Below are 6,302 nucleotides of genomic sequence, written 5' to 3' on the forward strand. Positions count from 1 at the left end.
TACCAGCAACTCCATCCACAGTCCCTGCCATTCTGCCTGTTGCTATAGGACTCTTGTGAATCCACCTAGAGCCGATCCCTCTCACTGACTCAAGCACATCCCTTTAGCAACTCTTCCCCCTCTTTCTTGCATCATCAATATTCACTCAACTGGATTGTTCACACAACTGGATAATCAGCACACAACCTGCTATTACTCCTCCCTTAGTCACCCCTACTCCCCCACCCCCACCAGTCACCTGGTCAGACAGGCTCCTCCTTTCCCTCCAGGTCCTGACAATAGCCTCAAGATCCTTTACAACCTGTTCTGAGTTACTTCTCCCCTCCAAGACACACTAGCTTCTTTGCTCTTGGCTCTTAAATAGGCCTGTCATACTCCTGCCCTCTGGATGTTCCCTTTGCCTAGAATAGTCTGCCTCTAGATAGGGTTTACTCCCTCACCTTCAAATCTTTGCTCAAGGTCACCTCAATGAGGCCTGCACTGTCTACCTTAATGCAACCCGTTCCCACCCTCCCAGCTCACCCGACTCTGCCTTTGGAACGCTTACCCCACACTGTTTTCTAGCACATGGAACTTCTAACATATTGTATATTTATTTTATTATGTTTTTAGTGTGCCTCCCATCCCCCGACCCTTGCTAGACTGTAAGCATCATAGACGGGGATCTTTGTTCCATTCACCGATGTATCCCGGACATGTACAGCAATGCCTGGCACAGAGTCAGCATTCAGAACTTGCTGAATGAATGAAATATTCTACCTCAACTTCACAGTAACCCCATGAGTTAGGTTTTATGTTATCCTTATTTTATATATGAAGAAACAAGGCAGAGAGGAGTTATAAAATGTGCCCATGGTCATAACACAAGAAAGAGGGACAACTAGGAACCCGGTCTTTCTGACTCCATAGTCTGCTTGCTAAATGCCCATATCATGTAGCCTTTTGCATCGGGCCTGCCTCAGAGCTTGGAATAAACATGTTGAATTATATCCACCATAAAAAATCACCATCCAGTGCCATGGTGTCTTATTATGTCCCCTCAGGGCACATGACAGTTTGATAGTTTTGATGTAAGGTCACATGCTATTCAATTTACTTCCTCACTCCAGAAGACAACGGACAGGCTGAAAAGCCAACAAAAGGCATTGGTTTTCATTCATGTATCCACTCATTTATCCAATGTATATGTATTGAGCACCAATGTATTGAGGTTATACTGAGGACTGTTCCTTTGGATGCAGTCAGGAAGCCAAATTTCTCCCTTCAATCGCTAAGGACGGGGGAAATGCTCCCATCACTTTTGGACCTAAATCGACAGATTAGATCTCTTATTTGACTTCAGCAGAACCAGTGGCGCACGCGCAGCCTAGCAGAGCCTCCTGTCTGGCCCGTCCTGGGGCCTCCAGTCTGAGAGGAGCGAAGAGCTGAGCCCGCGGGGCCAGGCCCTCAGCCTCCGTCGAGCTGTGTGCCTGATGGCTGGCGAGTTCTGAATAGCCTTGTGCTGGAATTTGGGAGGAATGTGTGCAGTGCTCACTGTGAAGCTCAATTTGGCTTCGGGGACCATTTTAATTAAATTAATTATCTCTAGAAGAAACACTTAGAGCTATTTAGGCCTAAACAATAGGCACTTGTTCTCATTCCTAATAGGAGTCGCCTTGTGCAGAGTTCTCTTGGTGAGCTGAGGACACCAGCAGCAGCTATTGAAGGAGGTCCTCCCCTCCGGCTCCCTCGCCCTCCTCGTTTGCTCTCTCCTCACATGGTGAAGGGGCTTTGGGGGAAGAGGGACACAGAGCCTGTGAGATGTGCGGAGTCTGCCACCGAGCCCCCTGAGCCCCCTGCGGCTGCTTATTGGCTTGCTGACTGCCGCACAGCCTGCCTGGCTGCGGAGCCCAGCCAGCCAGGCTGCCTGCTCTGCACTCTGCATTTCCGGAAGGAGGGTCCATCCTCAGCGGCCTTGTGGTTGCCCTGCAGAAACAGGTGTCCCCACTTCTCTACTACGTTCTCCCTGCCCCCTTTCCTCCCAGTGTTTCCTTGTTTGCAAGGACTCTAGGTGGATTTTTTTTTTTAAAACAATTTGATCTGGTTCATATGTTCCGTTCTATTTGTTCTTTTTTTAAAAAATTGCAGTACAAGGAAGTACAGTCAGCCAGCACTTCCCCTGCCTCAAGCTCATCCCGGCTCCCCACTGCCAGCCATGCACTACAACCTTTTCACTAGAAAAAGAGGGTGACAGCAGGGGAGACCCTCTACCCTCCAAGTCACTCTTCATCTTCCAGGTGCATCACTCCTTAGTGGCAAAGCCTCGATACCGCAAGTATTCTTTATTGTAAGTAGAGAGAATGTCTGAAGCCTTTCTGCGTGGTGCTAAGTAAGCCCTCTTCCCTGAGCCTTCCTCTGGGTTTCCTTTACCCTCAGCAGAGCCCTAAATGGCCTCTGCTCTTTGGTGGCTCTCCCAGTGCCCAGTGGACACAGCACACAGCAAAGAGCCCTAAAGGCAGTCACTATTATAGACTGACTGACAGTGCAGTACTAGGTACCCTAGGGGCTGGGCTTGCTGGAATGAGTGCAAAGTAAGGATCCGAGCTTGTGGGAATGCAGACTGGTGCAGCCACTATGGAAAACAATATGGTGTTACCTCAAAAAATTAAAAATTGAACTGCCATTTGACCCAGTGATCCCACTTCTAAGAATATATGCTAAGAAGCCTAAAACACCAATCAGAAAGAAAATATGTACTCAAATGTTCATAGCAGCAAATGACCATTTTTTAAAGTTGTTCTAATCTTCCTGGGTATCATTTTGTTTTGTACCCTAACAATATTGACTATAAACCTATCCCCTTTTGCAGGCAAGGAAGAAGCAGAGACCTAGTAAAAAAGTAACAGCAAAGTGAGCGTGGTCACACTAGCTAGTTGCACACTAGCCTCACAGAACGATAGTGTGCAACTGTGTTTGAAGAGACAGCCAAAGCCCAGAACACAGGCTACTCACGTGTCCCACCCAGCTCTATCTAGTGCCATTAGTGAGCAAGTAGGACTTGGTTTTCAGTATAAATGGCAACGCCACTATTATTGAACTAAAGTGAAAGTAATAATGACATTCAGGGTTATTGTAAATTTACCTTTGCTATTTTCTAATTTATTAATAGGCGAGTAATAGAGAAAAGAAGAAAAACAGGTTTATTTTTTATCTTCCATAGTTATTTTAAGAAAAAAAAGTGTTTTGTAATTAAAATCTCATGCCTAATTGTTAAGGTTTGTTTCTTCTTTTGTTTCTTTCTTTCTTTTTTCTGGAATTACCTTGTTCCTAATCTATTTGGCAAAAACTGTTTCATTGTTTTAAACACATAGTAAAATTCCAAATCTTTTCAACATCATTTGTTTGTAAATAATGATCAAGTGGGTAAACAAATTGCAAATGACCATTTTTATTTTTTAAAATTTATTTTTTATTAATTTATTCTTGTTACAGATGTTTCTCCTTTTCCCTCCATTGATACACTCCTCCCAATCGCGCACCCCTCCCCCCCAAGCATTGTTGTCTATGTCCATGGTTATGCACACATGCATGTAAGTTCTGTGGTTTACCTCTTCCCTTTCCCCCCAGCCCGCCTCTTCTGATGTTTGTCAGTCTGTACCCTACTTCTTTGTCTCTGGGTCTATTTTGTTCATCAGCTTGTTGTGTTCATTATATTCCACAAATAAGTGAGATCATGTGATATTTATCTTTCTCTGATTGGCCTGTTTTGCTTAGGATAATACTCTCCAGGTTCCTCCATGTCGTCTCAAAGGATGAGATCTTTCTTTCTTACAGCTGCATAGTATTGCATTGTATATATGTACCACAGCTTTTTTATCCACTCATCTATTGGTGGACACCTGGGCTGTTTCCAGATCTTAACAATTGTACAAGCATCAAAATGGAAAGGCAACCCACTGTATGGGAGAGCATAATTGCCAATGACACATCAGATAAGGAGTTATTTTCCAAAATATATTGAGTACTCATACAACTCAACAAAAGGAAGACAAAGAACCCAATTTAAAAATGGGCAGAGGACCTAGATACCTCTCCAAACAGGACATACAAATGGCCAAGAGACATATGAAGAAATGCTCAACACCACTAATCATCAGAGAGATGCAAATTAATACAACTATGAGGTATCACCTCACACCTGTCAGAATAGTCGCCATCAACAAATCATCAAATAACAAGTGAGGGTGTGGAGAAAAGGGGACTCTAGTACACTGCTGGTGGGAATGCAGACTGGTGCAGCCACTATGGAAAACAATATGGTGTTACCTCAAAAAATTAAAAATTGAACTGCCATTTGACCCAGTGATCCCACTTCTAAGAATATATGCTAAGAAGCCTAAAACACCAATCAGAAAGAAAATATGTACTCAAATGTTCATAGCAGCAAATGACCATTTTTTAAAGTTGTTCTAATCTTCCTGGGTATCATTTTGTTTTGTACCCTAACAATATTGACTATAAACCTATCCCCTTTTGCAGGCAAGGAAGAAGCAGAGACCTAGTAAAAAAGTAACAGCAAAGTGAGCGTGGTCACAGACTAGATTGAGACAAGTCTTAACTCAGGAATTGCTAAACTTTAATTTAGCCCATGAGTTCCTAAGATTAATGAATTTAGGATACAGAAGTGTTTCCCCATTTGAAAACAAATTTGGAGTAAGGGGAAAAGGTGAGGTGAATAAGAGCAGTAAACATACTCCACTTTCCACTTTTATTTTTTTTATTTTTTATTTTATTTTATTTTTTTTTATCCTCACCCGAGGATATTTTTCCATTTTTTGTACAGATAGAATGGGAGGGAGAGAGAGGAAGGGAGAGAGAGTGAGAAACATCGATGTGAAGGGACACATCGAGTGGCTGCCACCCGCACGACCAACCAGGGCCGGGGACAAACTGCAACCGAAGTACGTGCCCTTAGCGGGAACCGAACCCGGGTCTCTCCGGACCACAGGCCGACGCTCTAACCGCTAAGCCAAACTGGCCAGGGCCTCCACTTTCCACTTTTAAATGCTTAGTGAACTTTACTCAGCGCACACACATTCTCACATTTGGATTAATTAAGACTAAGTTTCATTGTTTCACTCACTCACTTGGGAAAAAAAAATCCTATACAATTTCAAGAAAGATTATTCTGTGGTTGCAAAACAGAGTATTGTTGCTCTCTTGGGCCTATCGTCTAAACTCTATTTTGGACGAACACGGGAAGGGTCGAAATGCTTATGCCGCTATTCTTTCCTGTGTGTTTCCTCGTAGGACAGCCTGTGTGTGGTCTAAAATCATGACCTACCAGAGATTTGCATATTTTCAAAGTAGACTCAAGCCTTGCCTCGTTTCTCTTCCCCTCATGTAACACCGTATTACCTTGTCTAAGCCACATCAGGAAAGTGCACTTTATTTAAATCAAGGGTCAACCCAAGTACTCAAGTGTGCAGGACATTTTTATGACAATGTCTTTTTCATTTTGGCCTATATTGGTAACTTACAGATGAGCTTCCCCGCTGCTGTTTATTCAAAGATACTATTGTCCTTCTTTTCACTGTGAAGGGGTGTGGAGACGATACATTTTTAACAGTGGCTGGTGTAGGCGAAAGGAGTAGGAAAGCTTCTCAAAGTAAAGGACGGGGTAGTGAGCCATGGCCACACAGAGCCACGGGACAAGCAAGGCACACTTCCTAGGTCAGCGTGGTGGGTAACCCAGTGCCATATTAAAATGCATAGGGCTACACCATTTATCTAGCCAACAAATATTTATTGAGCACTTATCATGCTTCCGGCCATGTTCTTGGTGCTAGGAATACACATGACAAATGACAAAAATATGAGTAAGATAAATGCAGATAGTGGAAAGTATAATCAAGAACATAAAGTAACATGCTGACTGGGTAGAGGGGTTCAGATTGGGGGGTTGGGAAAAGTTTCACTGATGAAGGGACATTTGTGCTGAGACCCGAATGACAAGAGGAGTTCGTCATTCTAGCAGAGGCAACAATGAAAGACCCCCAAGGAAGGACTAAACTTTGCCCTTTTGAGTAACAAAAAGACCATACAGACAGACTGGAGTAGGTGCTACTGGGTGCTGGGTGGTGGGACATGATGTCCAAAGTAGGCAAGGGCCAGATTTTGTAGGAAGCTGGGAGAACAGTTAAGAGGCTACTACCCTAACTCAGGTAAGAACTGACAGAAGAAGATGGAAGTTGAGACAAAGTCAAGGCAATGATGTGGAGGGACACGATTGTACCGAGGATGTATTCCTGAGGTCAGAGTTC

Source organism: Molossus molossus, unplaced genomic scaffold, assembly GCF_014108415.1.
Source record: "Molossus molossus isolate mMolMol1 unplaced genomic scaffold, mMolMol1.p scaffold_m16_p_1, whole genome shotgun sequence".
In the NCBI taxonomy this organism is placed as follows: Eukaryota; Metazoa; Chordata; class Mammalia; order Chiroptera; family Molossidae; genus Molossus; species Molossus molossus.